General features: G+C 41.5%; 1 protein-coding gene across 2 annotated transcripts in view; it reads right to left on the reverse strand.

Annotated features, from left to right (window-relative positions):
- Positions 1 to 19485, reverse strand: part of trpc4apa (transient receptor potential cation channel, subfamily C, member 4 associated protein a) — a 68762-nt gene that overhangs the window by 48367 nt on the left and 910 nt on the right. The gene's annotated exons all lie outside the window — the stretch shown is intronic.

Consider the following 19485-nt stretch of genomic DNA (forward strand, 5'->3'; position numbering starts at 1 on the left):
AACAATGACTGGATTACAGACAAAAGTGGATGGTGAACAAAGCTACCAGCAACAACCACAAGTTACCAGCACTTGGCTGGTGGCTACTGTTAAATCCCTGCCCTGCATAGAGTAGACTCAATACTGTGTTCACAATAAGCTGGTTTACTTTGGGGCGTTTGGCGGCGCTTAACCCTTTCACTACCACACTACAGAAGGTTAACCCCTTCACTGCCATACTACAAAGGGTTAACCCTTTCACTAACACTGTAAAATGTTAACCCTTTCACATAAAATTAAATTACATTTATTTGTAAGGCCCGACACCACACGTCGATGTCCCCATGGGCCAGACACGTCTTCTTTAAACAAGTCAAGAAACATCACAATAAATCAAAAGAAAAAAAAACATGAAATCCAAAATAAATGTAAAATAAATAAATGCAACACTCCCAGGCATACCCCAGCGAAGGTAAGGAAAAACACAAAAAACATGGAGAGAAACCTTAGAAGGGCCGTGCACTACCCCACTATAGAAGGTTAACCGCTTCTCTAGCACACTACAGACTGTTAACCTGAAGTCGAAATATACTCCATAAAACTTCAAAGCTGCTAGGCATAGGTAATTCACTCTTGTGAAAACAACTGCACCTTTTCGTTCACTAACATTGCAGTATTACTCTACTGCAGTGGTTCTCAAACTACGGGTCGTGACCCAAATTGGGGTCGCGGGTAGGTTGACAGTGGGGTCACACATTGGCAAGTAAAAATAAACTATACAAAAAAAAATTTAAGTGTTCTGGCAACATAATTATTCTGGCTAAATATTCCTCGTTTTATAAATGTGTATTGATAAAATAGTGCTATAATTAAATGTTCTAATAAATATGCATGATCAAGTTCAACGTGTGCTTTTATTTTGATATTCCTTAATTCCACGTTGAAATTACGCAATACATCAACTCATTGGCCGCCACGCTGTTTTCCCATCTCTACTCAATGGCACCAGCGTTATTGACCATTTTAGCGATGTTTGCGGACGCATCGTGTGTTCTGTATTATGGCTATGGAGACAATATTATGGCTCATTTGACAGGCATTGTTCATAGTCCAACACTGACTAACCAGTTAATTTCTACATACTGTAGTTTGTGCGCTATTCCATGCTAAACATCGCCCCTTTCAAAAAAAATCCAGTATTTTTTCATAGATCGCGAGATATGACGCGTTATATGCATTATGCCCAAATCATTCGGGTTGCTCGCCTGAAACTCCAAATACTTCCAAATCAAAAAAGGTATATACCATATACATACGAGTCTTCACAAAGTCATCAAGGGGGGGGGGGGGGTCGTTTTAATTCGAAACTGCGATAGTTATCAAAAGCATGTTTTAGGTTAAAAAAAAATACCAGCAGAGGGGCGAATGGGTGGCGCAGCGGACTAAGCGCTCGTCACCAACACGAGGGACACTGGTATCGAATCCGGCTGTCAGGGTTGCCTCCGGCTTGGCCGGCCGTCATACTGGCTCAATTGGCAGAGTCAGCGGGAGGGAAGCCAGTGGGTGGTAATCTGGTCGTTGTAAACAACGACTCCTACAGGTCGGTCAGGGCACCTGCACAGCAAGGAAGGGAGATGGGGTGAGGTTAGTGTGAGCCTCCCACACGTTACACCTCACCAATGAGTCCGTGCTGGCAGGTGAAAAGAAGTGGCTGGCTGACTCTGCATGTATCGGAGGGGACATGCAATAGTATCCATCAACCCTCCCTAGACCGACCAGTGGGGGGCACATGCGAGCAACGACCAGGAAGGGGAGGGGGGAATTGGCATGACGACTAAATTGACGGAAAAAAAACAGAACAGGAGAAAAAGTGGATAAAAAAAATATATATGCCAGCAGGTTACCTAAGATAGACCTTACCTCAGTGACAGTCAGAAGGTACTCCAAAATGAATAAATCCCAGTCGTCCCATGGCGATCGCCATTACTCATGTATATTGGGTAGGGGTGGGCGTGAGTAATCGATTGATGAGAAAACTCGATCCAACAACAGCCAGCTACTGCACTATGAACTGCCAGCCAGCTAGCTGGCTACCCGAATCCACAACAGCCAGCCAGCCGTACAAAATACAGTCTCAGCCAATCACATCGATACAGTTAGTTAGCTCCACTCCATTGCGAATTAAAAGGTAGCCATCCAGCACAGCCCGTATTAGCTAGTTACAGTTGCTAGGTAGCTAACATTAGCCAATGGAAGAACGGTAGCTAGCTAGCCAACAGCTGCAAAAACGAACACCAATGATGTTATGAGCCATCAGTAGCTAGCCAGCTAGATAACGTTAGACAACGCCTGTGTATTAAACTAAAGTGAATAGTTTAATGCTTGTTTAATGCTTCAGTGATGTTAAAATGAGGAGCTGCACGCTTGCTACTTCGGAGCGAATGAGAGAATGTCGACAAGACTGGTCTGTGAGGGGAAGGGGCAATGAGGGCACTGCGAGCAGCGTGTGTGAGCGTGTGTGTGCGTCAACAACTTGCTGTAGGAGAGAAGACAGCGAGTAATCGATCACTACTCGACGACATCATGCGATCAATCTATCTGGATTTTAATATTGGGCATGGCTACCATACAGGAAATAATAGGTCTGAGGGACCAAATCTCCTACCGATTGCTATGTGCTGTCCTGATCCACTCCGAGGGGGAAGCAGCCGGAGGTAACTCGGTACTGGAAGACAACCGATATCCCCAGTTCAAAAAAGTAGGCGATATTGCCACCTGGCGTGATTTGATTGTCATTGCAATTCCAACGTAGGCAGCTGTGCCAGGGAGACCCAGGCAGCTCCAAGCGAGTGTTTAGAACGGGGATCAAAGGGAAAAGATCGTTCAAGTGTTGACGACGAAACACGAGTATACTCGCTTTTGGCGCCAAAGATTTAAGTGTGGGGTCCCCAAAGAATATCCTAAATAAAATGGAGTCGCGGTATGAAAAAGTTTGAGAACCCCTGCTCTACTGCAAGCTAGGAATGCATGTCGGTGACCATATCAGTATTGGCCGATGATAATGATTTTTTCATGCATCGGTCTGATGAGTAAAACAGGGCAGATTTATATCGACAATGATAGTGATTTCTTTATTGATTGCTTTGGTCCGATGAGCAAAACTGGGCCGATGTGAACAACTGATGGTTATTTCTCCGTTTAGCTGTCGTGTGCATTTTTCATTTTGGGGAGTTTGTTTGGGTAACATTACTTGAATGTGACAACGACGCAGCACAGGACTGTGGGCTACCATTGTTTCAACTATGTCGAAAATTCAATCAATTTGTTTTATTTATACAGATCATATTGACATTGGTTATCTGTACTGGCCAAAATTTTCATATTGGTGCATCCCTACTGCAAGCTGCAAGGTGGCGGCACAATGGTGTATTGGTTAACACTGTCGCCTCACACTAACAGCGATGAAACCCAACGGAAGAGATATAACAAGAGATAATAACAAGCGCACCCAACTGAATGCAGAAGTTGAACATGCTGAGCTTGTAATTAAGAGTGCTAGCAAGAGTAAAACAACTCAGTGGTCTTCTGAAGGATGAATTACCTACGCCTAGCAACTTTCAAACAACATCAAGTCTCATGGAGTAACTATGTTTAGGTCTGAGGGACCCAACACTGAACTCTCCACTCACAAGTACACATGAGCACACACACACGGGTCAATGACGTGACGCCTATTTTTTCTGTCCCACTGAATTTCTTACCTTAAAAAAAACATTAAAATTCATAAAAAGATTACATGTATCTCTAATACCTTCCCCATATACAGACCCACTCTAACTCCTCCAAACATTTGAGTTATTGGTCATTTTTCTGCTATCTGAAGTGTCAAATGTCCATGTGGGGCGACCGTCCAGCATTGACTTCTATTTGGACAACCGGCTTAAAATCACTTTAAATCTATTTAAATATTTCCCTTGCCCTATTTGGCATAATTTCAAACATGTTTTGCATTCATTGACAAAATTATGAAGCATTTGCACATATACTTCCATCATAATATACAAACGAATGTTGTCCGCATATGTTAATTTTATGAAATATCATCTGGGGCGACCATCAAGAAAACACAATTGTGGGACTTTTATTTTGAAACCACCTCAAGGACAGGATGTTGCATCAGCCAGTCACATGTGAGGGACCCAGAGAAACAACTAGCAGGTTAGTAAGTCTCTTTCATATTGGCAAATAAATCTCTTTTTTAACTGCTGTAATGTAGTTGCCACTTTTGGATGTCTTGTGGGACGACCGCCCCAAAACTGTGAATAATACGTTTGATCTGAAAATCTATATTTTGATGATGAATTTGATAGTGACATGTGGTAAGAGCTAGCTAGTTTGGTTTCTGTGCTCTAATGGTTAGCCTGTAATATTTGACTGACCTTAAAAACATCATCTGGGCGACCGAGTATCATGTGGGGCGACCACTGCTGAGTGTTTTAGATGATAGATATATGTCCTGTATTTGTAGTTTCTGTATAGTTATATTTTATTCATGATTTATATACATAAAGTTCTTTGTAGCATAACTCTTTGTATACTTTAACATATATTTTTCAACATTTCTGTAATTTTTCATTCCTATTTAGGAATTAATGTTTCTTTTTTAGTATTGTACAATCTTACGAGATTTTTTTTTAAACGGTATAACATGACATTCCATTTAGGTAATTGCACATGTATTAGTCATGTTTAACTAGTTTAACCTATTTTCTAGATGGCACAAACAAGCAAACAGAAGACCGCTCACTACAGACAGCAGGTCAATGCAGACCCTACACAGCAAGAGCCGACTATCTTGCCAGGAAAAGAGAAGGTAAAAAAAACTATAGGTAGGTAACATGCAGTATATTTTTCTCTGGTGTATTTCAAACTGTCATGTTAGTAGGATTAGGAATGACCTTTTCTGTAATATCTTGAACTTAAGTTTGTATGTAATTTAGCCCACCAGAATCAGTATCACAGTATACACCATTGTTTCAGCTACCAGAGAAGAAAACAACAGGGCAAGATTCCATATGTGAAGTCAGATGAGCTATCGGAGAGGGAGAAGGCTGCATCCAGAGGTTACAAGGAGAAGGAAAAAGATGGAAAAGGCGATGCTGGACCTGACACCACCATCCATGGAGAACACTCCACCAGTTCTGGCTGGTGTCGAAGTAGAGAAGAGCAGCAGGGCAAGCTGTGGTGGATCCCCTACCTCTAAACGAGGATTTGAATCACTAACATTTACTTTGATTCTACAGTAGGTTTAACATCCCTTGAAACCATAGGTTATATATCTAGCTCATGATCAACAGTGACATATTTCAACAATAAATGTTCAGTGGATTGCACTGTGCAACATCTCCATTATAATCTGATCAAAGTTTGTTTTGTGTTTGATATATCTTTGGGGAATGTTGACTGTAGGAGCCAAAGCTATATTGTATTGTATGAATGTTTATGTTTATTTTTATAACCTTACATTGACACGGCATTAGGAATATTGATTGGATTTAGATAAAGTCATTGAACCGTCTTATTTGTCATAATAGAACATTCTAGAACATTTGTGATGTCACAGTATGATGTCATGACTGAACGTTCTAGAACATTTGTGATGTCACAGTATGATGTCATGATCAAACGTTCTGGAACATTTGTGATGTCACAGTATGATGTCATGACCGCACGTTCTAGAACATTTCTGATGTCACAGTATGATGTCATGATCGAACGTTCTGGAACATTTGTGATGTCACCGTATGATGTCATAACCGAATATTAATAATTAATCTAAATGTAAAAAATATCAGTGTTTTGTTTTTTGGTGTGCTTCTTATTCTAGGTGTTCAGGTTGCCTGATTTGTTAAAACATGCACATGTACCTCAATTTGAAATGCCTGCAGTTTACCATGAGATAATATAAAAGGAACTAGGGATGGCACCAATCCGATACTCAGTATCGGTATTGGTCCAATATTGGCCAAATTCACAGGATTGGATATCGGAAAAAGTATTTTCCGATCCGATACAGGCCGTAAAGCATGCCATCACGTGAACAGTAGTAGCGTGACAACAACGTTAGCATTAGCTAAACGTAAGTCAACTTGTTAGCAGCGCGCCGCGATCATGTCAGCTGTGTGGAGTTATTTTAAGCTCAAAGAAGAGAAAGGCAAAACAGCCTGTGGTGTTATGCTAATGTGTGTGCATTAATACGACAGAGTACAGGCCACCGTACTGGGGTCACAGACAGGTACACAGGGCAGAGTAGACTAAGAGCGGATAATAACGGACCTGTGTGGTGGAGCCAACAGAATGAAGACACGCACAAACAAATACAGAGGACTCGCATGTATACTTGTGGAATAACACGACACAGCAGAGTGTAATATCTGCGACGCAAGTATTTCTAGGGGTGGCAGCAACACTGGAAACTTCAACACCACACAACACTTGCAGATTAATCATGGAAATGGAGTATGCCGAGTTCATATGTGCAACGAATGCCAAGAGGAAAAGTTTTGTTGCAGCAGTAACATAGCTGGAAACCATTCAGAAGCGAGAGAAACTCCCTGCAGACAGTAACAAAGCAAAGCTGAAGAAAACCGGGAAAATAACCACATTTATTGTGCTGGACGACCAGCCCCTTTCTGTAGGTTTCCGACGCTTAGCCTCACTTCATGTTGCCAAACCGTCATTATCTCTGACACGGCTATCTCAAATAAGTACAATGTTGTGTTTCTTTTTCAAATGTAGCCAAGAGTAAAGACCCTAACCCTATCAAAACAGCAGTCAAAGTGTATATTTTCAGCACTGGACGCGAGGACAGGAAGCAGTCATGACATCGCTGTAGTCTTATTAACGTATTAACTAAATAATTTGAACAAAATAAAAAGCAGCAGCACTATTGCATAACTGAGTCATGTATTTCTTCCTTTAGGGGAGTTTTTGATGTTTTATAGATGGCTAGGTTAAACACAGGTTTGTGTTTTTTAAGGGAGTATCGGATGGGTATCGGTATTGGCAGATACTCAAGGCTGTGATATCAGTATCAGACATGAATAAGTGGTATTGTGCCATCCCTAAAAGGAACTGATACAACTGTGTTGTAGTTGTTTAGCGTTGATTTCATCCATGCAACTATGTTGGTGGTTATTGTTTATTGACTCTATAGAACTGTGTTGTGGTTTAATTTTTAACTCCGTTTACCTTTTATTATTGACTTAAATTGTTAATCCCTGTCCAATGTGACTACCATCACAAAAGTGATGCTACTTAACCCACCTTCTCGGTCTCATACATTGACAAAACCAATGATGATATGAGGACATGAAAATGGACATTTGTGAAATGTTCAAGTTCCTGAAGCATGTAATGTGTATTGCACTTAAACTTTTTGAATGTTTAATGTTTTTAACATTTGTGATATTTGAATGTTCCTGACGAAGCTTGTAACCTACCGTGCCAAATGATTGACGGAGCTAGAGCCCCGGGAGTCGGTGTTGTATTTGTACAATGCGGCGCACACCTCACATATAAAGTGCAGGTGGGAAAATGTTCCTCAAGAGGGCCCACATGTGGGCCCTCGCATGTTAACATGTTTTACTTTTGTGATATTTGAATGAATTGAAGAATATTTTTGTTGACCACTTGAAAAGATTGTAATAAAAACATTGTTCAGTTTTCTTTTGTCTGAACTGCATTGTGTAACATTTTAAATAGACTTTTAACTACTCTCATCATTTGGGGCGACCATTTGTCATGCGGGGTAACCAATGATTGTCAATAACTGTACTAAATTCAAAATAGAATATCCATCAGTTTTGGCTCAAATATTAATCACTGGTATACTATGCTTAAGTGAATACTATCTGTACACATTTTAAATCCGTTTATGGGTTTTAGAGCATATATGGGTATTGTAACTGCATTACGAGGGAGACACTGCCATTATAGAATAAACTTGTGAAATCATGGTTTACAAAAAATTAAAGGGCACACAAGCCTGTCTTTCTTAAGATGTATATTTAATTACTGATACCTGTTAAAATATTAGTAATGTTAAGGAAATATATAAATTGAGAAAAATTCCGATCGCCCCAAATTACTTTTATTAAGGCCATGTCCTATTTATTCAACTTTAAAAACACTAAAATCTCTTAATTTGGTTTTTTTTGCATAAATGCATGTATACACTACATTCCAAATGTTTGAAAAATGGCCAAATATATCCTTATTTTTTGTATTTCAAAATTGGCCTATTGAAAAGTCTTATCCGTCAATGACCCGCAGCAACCGCTAAAACAATCACTTTAAACAAAATGTCACTTTAAATAATGGAAGTCACTTAAGGCGGTATTATATAGTATAGTGGTGGTATTATATAGTATAGTTTAGATACATTAAGTATAAAAATGGCAGAGTTAAAATTGTAAATTGTATATAGTATAGTAGTCTACATAGGAACCAGTTTCTCAGGAACTTAGCATGTCTTTTTTTATCATGCACAACTTGTGTCTTACCTATTTTCTTTTTTTTTCTATGCCTATTTTTATTGTATTTTGCACAATCGATACGGGCATGACCACCCGCATTTCACTGTATGCCCTGGTATGTATGTGACAAATAAACCTCTTGATTATTGATGTTTACAACACCCCTTTTCAACATCAATGGCCTTTAGTAAGATAAGCAGAGATCAGCTAAAAACACACATCGTATACCTACAAACACAAAATGAGTTAAAGAACACAACGGACACACATTTACATTTTACATTACACAATACACACTACAAAACGCTCACATTCAAGGCTCAAAGCACCCCGGCCTAAGCCACTAGGATCCCTGACGCACCCAATAGCCTCACTGTCAACAAGTGGCTAGATTATGTACAAGGAGAGACTAGTTCCACCCCGTCTTCACCGTCCAACACACCAGAACATGAAGCTGTAGACATCTGGAATAATAATACAGAGCTGCACACATCATATCCTCTCCTTCTCCAGGCACTACTAAACTGAACGCATGAGTCAAAGGGAAACCAAAACAAAAACAAACGCTTTGATTTATGCAATTAAAAACACAAATATTATGTTCTACTCTACACGAGACGATCTGTTGCTGGCGTCTAGTTAGTTCTAGGGCACTATTTAATTTCAGTTGTAAAAAAAATACGTCCAAACTTCTCAATTTCAACATTGTTATTTATTTAGAACATTTCAATCTTTCTAAAGACGAGCAGTAATATATATACAGTACATTTGTGGGGAAACAGCTCCCTCTTATCTAGTACATTACACTCTTGTACTTTATACTAAACATGTGTAAAGGTACCGATTGATCTAGCGCAGCGGTTCTCAAACTACGGGTTGCAACCCAAAGTGGGGTCGTGGGTAGGTGACAGCGCATTGGCAAGTCATTTTTTTTTAAATATATATATATTTTCTAATAAATATGCATGATCAAGTTCAACAACGGTTTTATTTTGATATTCCTTAAAGAAAATTCCTAAATAAAATGGGGTCGTGGTATAAAAAAAAGTTTGAGATTGAGAACCCCTGATCTAGCATGAATCGGTACTCTGTAGTACTGATATAATTCGGTCGGTACTCTGTACCCAACCCTATATAACTCTTTGACTGCCACCATCTTTCGCCATCTGCACTGGCTGGCGCCAGCATTAGACCATTTTAGCGATGTTTGCAGACCCATTCTGTGTTCTGTATTATAGCTATGGAGTTGTTAAGTCCATTACTGACTAATCAGTTCATACCCCGAAAATGCGATAGTTACAAAAAGCTTGGTTTAGGTCCGGTAAGATACGACACTGATCGCTACAGAAACATGTTTCAGGTTCGGTAAAATAGACATAGAATATACCTTACCTTAGCCAGAAGGTACTCCAAAAAGAATAATTCCAATGATCCCATCGGCGATCGCGATTACTTGTTTATATGTAATTACTCGTGTATACGGGAAACTATAGGTTGAGGCGAGGAGATCTCCTAGCGATTGCTCTGCAAGAGCTCCTCCCCCTCAGAGCGAGTCAGGACAGAAAGCGATCAGGACAGATACAGTCTAGTTCAGACAATCACGAGTCCAAACATAGGCGATACTGCCACCTGGTGAGATTCTATAGTCATTGCAATTCCAACGTAGGTAGATGAATCAGGGACACCTAGAGGGCTCTGGCTGACCGTATAGAACGGGATCAAAGGAAAAGATCAATGGATCAATACTCTGGTTTCTGGTGCTCAACTATTGGCGAGATAACCCGACTTTACTCGGGTATGGCGCTGAATGAGTTAAGACCAGCATGCAGAAAACGCAGCATATAGCCTAACCGGTATCCAACTTGTGTACTCTATTTCAAAATAGCTTAACATGGAAGATGAACAATTCCACAGCAAATTAAATAAAGTTACTTTAAAGTGATATATAAATTGGAAAATGTGTGAACACTTGGAGGCCAAACCCGAGATAGTCTGGGTTAACTCGCCATGCTCTGGGCGCCAAGACCCGAGAAATCTCAGGTTTTAATCGATATTTCTTTTATTCGCTATATCCATACATTTTTCATCCATCCAGCCGCCTATCGTCTCCCGGATGGTATTGCACATCATTGGAATCCCTCTGGCTGGGGCTGTGCATCGATCTAAGAAGTCTGGTCCGGGTTTTCCTTCTCGGGCATGACTAACGTTATAACACACGGTTTGGGGACACTCAGAGCAGCGTGGATTATGTGTTTTGGATATATAGCGTTGGATCAATAAACATGGATCAATATTTGGAATGGCGATCAGGAATTGGATTAATCTTTTTGCAGGACAACAGATGTGAGGTAAGGATTTTATGTTACGAATCTTGGGTTAATCAGATGTTCCTTTCACCGCCATCGGAGCGTGTGTGTGTGAGGTTCGCGCTGACCAAAGTACGGAGAAGCGATTTCAGACCCCGCTTCTGTTCGCCCATGAGGACACATAATATCGATAATCTAGCGTTTATTTGAAAACGATTCATAAATCAAGCGCAGGGGAGGAAACTAACTTTTTGCTTACCAGCCAACTGGCGAGTATCTGATTTTTTTTACCAGCCAAACAGATTTTTTACCAGACAAAAAAAACGCTAATTGTGATAATTACTTCTTTGTATGTCAAGCCGCGTCAATGTTGTGTATGCATCTGGGTAGGCACACTGTGCCTTTAAGACAGCACGGTGGTCTTACGACAGTGCTGTGAAGTACCGTCAAGTGTTGTGGTAACGTCAGTTGGGTTGGTGTGCTGTTGTGCACAGTGCACTGGTTGAGCTAGCCCCTTTCGTGACTGCGATGTGCAAGCCAGGGGCTTTTGAGCATGAAATAAAATGTCTAACCTTACGTCGTAGTCTGGTGCTTTTTTGGAAACATTATAGTCATAACAGATACACCTAGCTGGCTGCTTTGAGCACACGGGGCTAACGTTAGCTAGCAAGCAGCTATAGCTAAAACGCTAACTAGAAGCTAACCACTGTATACAGTTCCAGTAGACTAACATTACACCTCTGTGATTTAAATGTGTCCTTAGTAACTTATACTCGAGGGTTGTACTAGGGTTGGATGCAGTTCCCCGTTGGTCAGTCTGTCTGTTTTCCATCTTCTGCTGTGTTTAACGTTATCTGTTTGCGAGTGCTCCTGATGGCTAGCCTAGTACCGCGGGACTTTTATTATTATATGTCCGCGGGTTGGCCAGTACTGCGCAAACGTTTATTAAACATTATATGTCCGCGGGTGGTCTTGTGCAGTGCTCTCGTGGCACTGTCAACTAAAGCGAACACTCAGAAGACGCGCACCGTTTTCCAGTGCAGTGATTGCAGAATGTTTTATTTTTTTGTATACTCGCCAGCAGGGGAGGAAACTAACTTTTTGGCTTACCAGCCAACTGGCGGGTATCTGATTTTTTTTACCAGCCAAGCGTAAAAAATACTAGCATTTGGCCAGTAAAGTGGCCTAATTTCCTCCCCTGATCAAGCGACAAATGGCACAATTTCTAACTAAATACACCGAAGCTCGATTTGCTGGAGTTTGAGATGAGACAGAACGCTCTAGAAATATATTCATATTCATCAAGGTATAAAAAGGAAATGTATGAAAAAATTATGTTTTGTGCATGTTGACTGGAAGCAACTCATTGACGACGATCACAGTGTTATTTAGATCTATTGCTATTATATTTGATATATTTTAAGCACTCGCAAATAAGTCCTATCCTACATTGGATAAAGCACTGGCACTGAAGGGCCATCAGCAGAGGGCGCTGTTGGCCCCCAATGAGTTAAAGGGGCCCCATTATGCCCATTCTCCAGTTTTTCATTTTCGTGGTCTATTTACAAAACATTTGCATGTTTTTAATGGTAAAAAAAAAGCACCTAGTTACAGCTGTACTGTGGGTGTGTGCAGCGCCTCAGGCTCACTCAGCCTAAAAACACAATAGGCTGTTTTGGCTCCTGTATTTTTAAATGCAAATGAGGTGCCTGAGCACAATGCAAGGAGGCGTCAAACTGTCAAACTAGGTGTTGCAGATCGAATGAAGATCCAGCAATTGCACGTCCTATTTCTCAACTAACATGTTGCCGGAAGCGTGTATAATTGAACGATTTAGGTGAAAAAGTTTACAAACGAGCCACCATCTTGAAAAACAGAGACTATAGCCGTGTCTCGATTCAGGATCCTTCGAAGGCTGCATTTGAAGATGTCATGAATGCGTCAGTGGCACGACCACGGCTGTCCCATTTTGAAGGCTCCTTCGAATGCGGCAGAGAAATGCAACTTTCTTCGTCTGAATTTGGAGCATCCAACTGGAAGGATATTTTGGGACAGGCAAATATCCCAGATGCATTTCACACCACCCGGCAGCAATGGTAGAAGGCTGAAAGCCGGTATGACATGATCCAGGACCATTATTTCCCTTTATTAAAGGGGGACTATCTTATAAATGGCCTTTGAGTGTTTAGCATTGTTTCCTAGCTATGTGAACTTATATTAATATGATCTATGTCTCAAAATTCTCATATTGGCGCATTCTTCCAATTCTCCTCTCACAATATTCACCCTCACTGAACTGAGTCATTTGAAAATGTGCCCTATATGTGATGTCATAAAGACACCGCTGCATGTTAATGTTCAGGCGGCGAGACCCGGCGCAGTGGTTTAGGAGCCCAGGCTCAAAACGGCTCGAGATCTTGAGGTAGAAAAATGCTGTTTTTGAGGACTTGATTAGAAATACAAAATGAATAAAAAATATATATATATTACAGAGGTGTTCCATAGACTCACAGGAATTGTGTAAAAGTGCCCAAATAGTGAAAGAAATAGTAAAATAGTTCCCCTTTAAGTTAATATTTTATCAGGTAAGAAAGTAATCATTTAGATTCCCAAAATGCTGTCAGTTTATCCAAATAACGCCTGTTTGCTCCAATGTTTTCAGAGATGGAGCAGCTAGACCCAACCTATCCCAAGATTCACAGCTGCGACAGTACTGGGGTTCATGCATGTCCAGTTGTAACTGGGAATCCCCATTCAACATGAGGTTTAACAATTGTAACGGACCGTCCTCGCTATATTCCTTTATCTGTAATTTCTCAGTCTCCTTAGTTAGTAGCTAGATTAATAACTTAGTAGACGTGGCCACAATCAAAGAATTGGGAAAATCATTGTTTTATCCGTCCGATTCAGATGACGCTGTCTGACATTTTGAGCCTCTCTTGACCCATATATGGGTATACTGTAAGTGTGTTGTGATGCCCAATCTGTGACAATTTTTCCTCCAAGAGGATTCCTCCTTTCAACTGGCCATGCGTCAACCCCAGTCGGTCCTGTCCCAACTGTGAAATAATTGGCGGGAACAGCTGGTGAAGCAAATAGGAAACCAGACAGGCTCATTTAGCAACACTCGGTTTGGCCTTCATGGTCTACGAAGGACACGCTGTTGTAGACCACGTCCTCCGAAGGATGCAGCCCCTGAATTGAGACAGTTACAGGAGTCAAGGACCACCCATATGTGTTACATGGTGACATAGAGTGGAAGAAAAGGCTGGACTACAAACGAGGTGTTTCAGGAAGAAAAGGCTGGACTACAAACGAGGTGTTTCAGGAAGAAAAGGCTGGAATACAAACAAGGCGTTTCAGGAAGAAAAGGTTGGACTACAAACAAGGTATTTCAGGAAGAAAAGGCTGGACTACAAACGAGGCATTTCAGGAAGAAAAGGCTGGACTAAAAACTAGGCGTTTCAGGAAGAAAAAGCTGGACTACAAACAAGGTATTTCAGGAAGAAAAGGCTGGAATACAAACAAGGCATTTCAGGAAGAAAAGGCTGGACTACAAATGAGGCGTTTCAGGAAGAAAAGGCTGAACTACAAACGAGGCGTTTCAGGAAGAAAAGGCTGGACTACAAACGAGGCGTTTCAGGATTATCTCCCACAAACCTGAACGTTATTGCTATAAATCAGAACTCAGTTCGTTTATCTACCTTTCTGTGAACGTCTAGCAAAAAACTGTGTTGCAATATGATGAAAAATGGTGGAGAAATTTACATTATAAAAAATATGGCAGAATTCAGTACTGTATACAAAACCTTCTGTTTAATAATCTTCCCTTTATTCATTTGCTTAGATTTTTCAGGTCTGGTCAATTTTAGCATTGTGTTAGCATGGTGTTATTCACAGTAAATAGAATTGATATTCTCCTTTGGTTCATTACAATTTACTCAAGCCTAGCCTAGTAAGAGACACAATATTTCTGACACTGGGAATACATTCCCCGAGATCCATAGATGTCCCTAGATTCAGATACCAAGAACATGTAAATGGACCATTTAAAAAAACCTGTAAATGTTTATTCTACATCCTTATGGAATGAGCGACATAAAAAATTAAAATAAATAAAAAAAAAAAAAAATTATTTATTTTTATGGATGGAAGAGCCACACATTGACGGGCAAAGAGCCACATGCAGCTCACAAGCCACGGGTTGGCCACCCCTGCATAAGGCTTAGGGAACGCCCACACCCCACACCATTAGCGTAGCTTAGCTTAATCACTGGAAGTGGGTCAGACTTTTACCCTGAAGTTCCCTACAGTCACAGAACACACTCCAAATACAACTCCAAAACGTTCCTGTAAACATGTTGTGACCTGTGTATTTACCGTGGAGAAATAAAAAATAATTGAATTCGACATTTACGTTTTCTAAGCAAATATACTCTGAACAATTTTTTGCCGAACCACTCCTCTGGGCTCAGTGATTTCACGTCACCAGTGCTACTTTCTAACGTCGAGGTCAGTGTTTGTTTACATTTTCATTTCATTCAAAGGATCCGAACCGAATGAAGTTTATGGATACCATGACTGTGGTAAGTTTTTATTTATGTTTTTAGATGGAAGGCTGTATTCCATCTGTCTAACGTTAGCGAATATTGTGAGATTGATGAATAGGACAGTCACAACGTTGCTGGACTACGACCTAGTTAGCCCCTTGCATGACTGCAATGCACGGCTACAGGGTTTGGGCGAGTGAATCCACACTCGTGGTATTATTATAACTCATTTATTGTGTAACGCTGGTCGCTAGCCCCTTAAAACGTACCACAGTCCCTCCCCAGTGATATGGACCCTATGCTATTTGCATACAGGCCAAACAGGTCCACTGATGATGCGGTCTCCCAAGTACTGCACAGCACGCTCTCTCACCTGGACCGCCAGAAGGGGGGCTATGTGAGACTGTTGTTCATTGACTATAGCTCAGCGTTCAACACCATAGTCCCCACCAGACTGGTGGACAAGCTGATCGAGCTGGGTCTGAGCTCCGCTCTGAGCGCCTGGCTACTGGACTTTCCGAGTGAAAGGCCCCAGGTGGTCAGGGTGGGGGGGTCAGACCTCCAACACCATCACCCTGAGCATCGGGTCCCCCCAGGGCTGTGTTCTGAGCCCCCTGCTGTACTCACTATACACACATGACTGTGTGGCCAAGTTCAGCTCCAACTCCATAGTGAAGTTTGCGGACGACACAGTGGTGGTGGGGCTGATCTCGGACAACGACGAGAAGGCCTACCGGGAGGAGGTTGAGGTACTGGAACGCTGGTGCCAGGACAACAGCCTGCTCCGGAACATTGGTAAAACCAAGGAACTGATCGTGGATTATAGGAGAGGACAGCAGGAGACACACACACCACTGAGGATAAACGGGGCTACCGTGGACAGGGTGAGCAGCTTTAAGTACCTGGGGGTCCACATCTCAGAGGATCTGACATGGACAACACACATAGACTCAGTCGTAAAAAAGGCGAAACAGCGCCTCTACCACCTGAGACAGTTAAGGAAGTTCAGAGTATCTGGGAAGAAAGATACTCCAGTCCTTCTACTCCGGAGCTGTAGAGAGCATCTTGACTGGAAACATCACTGCCTGGTATGGAAACAGCACGGCACAGGACAAGAAGGCCCTACAGAGAGTGGTGCGCTCAGCCGAGCATACCACGGGTATTGCATTACCACTAGGGATGCACCGAATGGGAAATTCTTGGCCGAAACCGATACCGAAAATAGAAAACAGTTGGCCGAAAACCGAAAACGATTCATAGAATAGAATTTTTTTTTACCAATGTTGTGGAACATTATGATTATGGAAAAATATGATTATGGCAAAACTTAACTTAAATAATCACTATTATGGGTCCATAAAACATTTATTCAGCACTTCTGAATGCATACAGTACATTAATTCCATCTTTTCTCTGGCTGCGCAGCGGACATATGTGCTCTACTGCGCGCACCTTTCTAGTCCCCAGCTGAATGTGCTCGCTTGACTCGGCACAGTAGACGTGCGACAGACAGACAGCTGGGCTGTGTTAACATTACAATGTACAGTCGCGCGAAATAACGTTATGAATGCCCGAAATAACATAGCATTACAAAGTACAGTTGACAGCTGGGCTGTGTTAACGTTACAATGTACAGTCGCGCGAAATAACGTTATGAATGCCCAAAATAACATAACGTCACAAAGTACAGGTCCAGCTCAGTATGATGTCATAATCAAACATTCTAGAACATTTGTGTATCTATTCAACAATTCTCTCACAGCTGAGTGGGGACGAGGGAGAGTAACTACATAACATAGGCAGAAACACAATCCCCCCCCTCTCGCTCTGAATAATATGCATATTAGATCACTCAGTGATTAACCGCGGCATATAGTAAATAAGGATATAAAGCATGTTAAAGACGCATTTATTGGATGCGTTGCGCGCAGTTTACATAGAAACAGCGCGACTCCCGACAGCGCAGCATCATCACAACAACACGCGAATAATATGCATATTAGATCACTCAGTGATTAACCGCGGCATATAGCAAATAAGGATATAAAGCATGTTAAAGACGCATTTATTGGACGCATTGCGCGCAGTTTACATAGAAACAGCGCGACTCCCGCGCGACATCATCACAACAACACGCAAGGTTGTTAGGTTGTTTCTGTTTCGGTGACATATTTTCGGTGAAAAAACTCTTTCGGCCGAAAGCCGAAAGGCAATTTTTTGCCATTTTCGGCGCAGAAATTTCGGTGCATCCCTAATTACCACCCCTGCAGGTTCTATACAACAAGAGGTGCAAATCCAGAGCCTGCAGAATAATGAAAGACCCTCACCACCCCAACAACAGCCTGTTCATGCTGCTGAGGTCAGGCAGACGCCTGCGAACACCAGCTACTAGGACAGAGAGACTTCGGCTCAGCTTCTTCCCCCAGGCCATCAGAGCCTTGAACACTGAACTCTCCACACACAAGCACACATGAGCACACACACGACACACACACTGTACACACTCACACACTAGCAGCCACTTTAACATGAGCAAACACACACTCGTGCTGCACACGCTCACACTTATGGCCACTTTACAAAAGGAAAGGTCACTTTAAGAATAGTATAGTATAACTTGAGATTGTATAATATAGCATGTACATAAAGATCCAGTGCCTCAGCCGTAGCTAACAGTGTATTGCACTACCACAGGACCTAGCATGTCCTACCATGCTCTGTAAATAACTCATCATGTACATATACCGATATGCCCTACTCTGTTTACTTGTTTTATTGCACAGTCGTTCTATTGGATTCTATTATATATTACTATTGTATTATGCACATTGTTGCGGACAAGACCACCCGCATTTCATTGTATACTTGTATGCCGTGACAAATAAAACTCTTGACTTGACTAAACTTCAATCGGTTCGGATCCTTTGAATGAAATGAAAATGTAAACAAAACACTGACCTCGACGTTAGAAAGTAGCACTGGTGACGTGAAATCACTGAGCCCAGAGAGGAGTGGTTCGGCAAAAAATAGTTCGAAGTATATTTGCTTAGAAAACGTAAATGTGGAATGTGGTAAATACACCGGCGGTCACAACATGTTTACAAGAACGTTTTGGAGTTGTATTTGGAGTGTATTTTGTGACTGTAGGGAACTTCAGGGTAAAGGTCTGACCCACTTCCAGTGATGAAGCTAAGCTATGCTAACGGTGCGGGCACTCCCTAAGCCTAATGCATGCAGAGAGACAAAAAAGGTATGTAGCTTCTTGTCCAACTCCAGGGAAGATGTTAAATAAGCTAATTTCCCAAAATGTTGGAGTTTTCCTTTAATGTTACATGAATGCCTACAATGATGTACCACAAGAATGTTAACAATTTAACAAATGGTTTAAGATCATTATGGCATGCAATCCAGTCTGATTTCTGTGCAAAACCGTGCATCTATTTAGTATAAACGCCATGTTGAAAACGTTACTGTGTTCAGTACCATGACTAACAAAGTAACTGTGGCAGAGATTGATTGAAAATGTTATTAACAGATTGCAGAATGGGTACAAAGTACAAACAATACAGTACGGCTCAATACACAATTGTTAAGGGGATGCAGACCAGAGAAAGACTTCCGTCTTGTTTACATCAGGGTCCCCCATTTTCAATTCATAACATTTATGACATACACGACATACAGTACTGTTACATCCAGACATTTATGACATACAACAAGATATACAAATATACAGTACTGTTTATTTACAGACAGAGTTTCTAAAAGAGAATATATAAATTTGCGGGGGAGGAAACTGTACACTGGGGGGGGGTTGGACATTTACCTAACCTAAACTTCACATTCCTTTACAGCTGTGGGTAGGGCGTTCCACATTGTTGTGACATAATTCCAAAACATGTGCAGTCCCTTGTTTGAGCCGAATCTGGGTTGGACATGATTTGTGGAGCTCCCTCTGATGTTGTGGTCGTGGTATTCACTGACCTTTGGGAAGTATTTCGACATGTACATGGGTACCTTAGTGGTGTTGTGTATCTTGTAGACCAGGCGCATTGGCAAGTTGCTGTACTCTGTCGTCTACTCTACTCTAAGCCATCCTAGGTTGTCAAAACT

The sequence above is a fragment of the Notolepis coatsorum genome (genome assembly GCF_963971535.1).
Source record: "Notolepis coatsorum genome assembly, chromosome: 6".
Classification (NCBI taxonomy): domain Eukaryota; kingdom Metazoa; phylum Chordata; class Actinopteri; order Aulopiformes; family Paralepididae; genus Notolepis; species Notolepis coatsorum.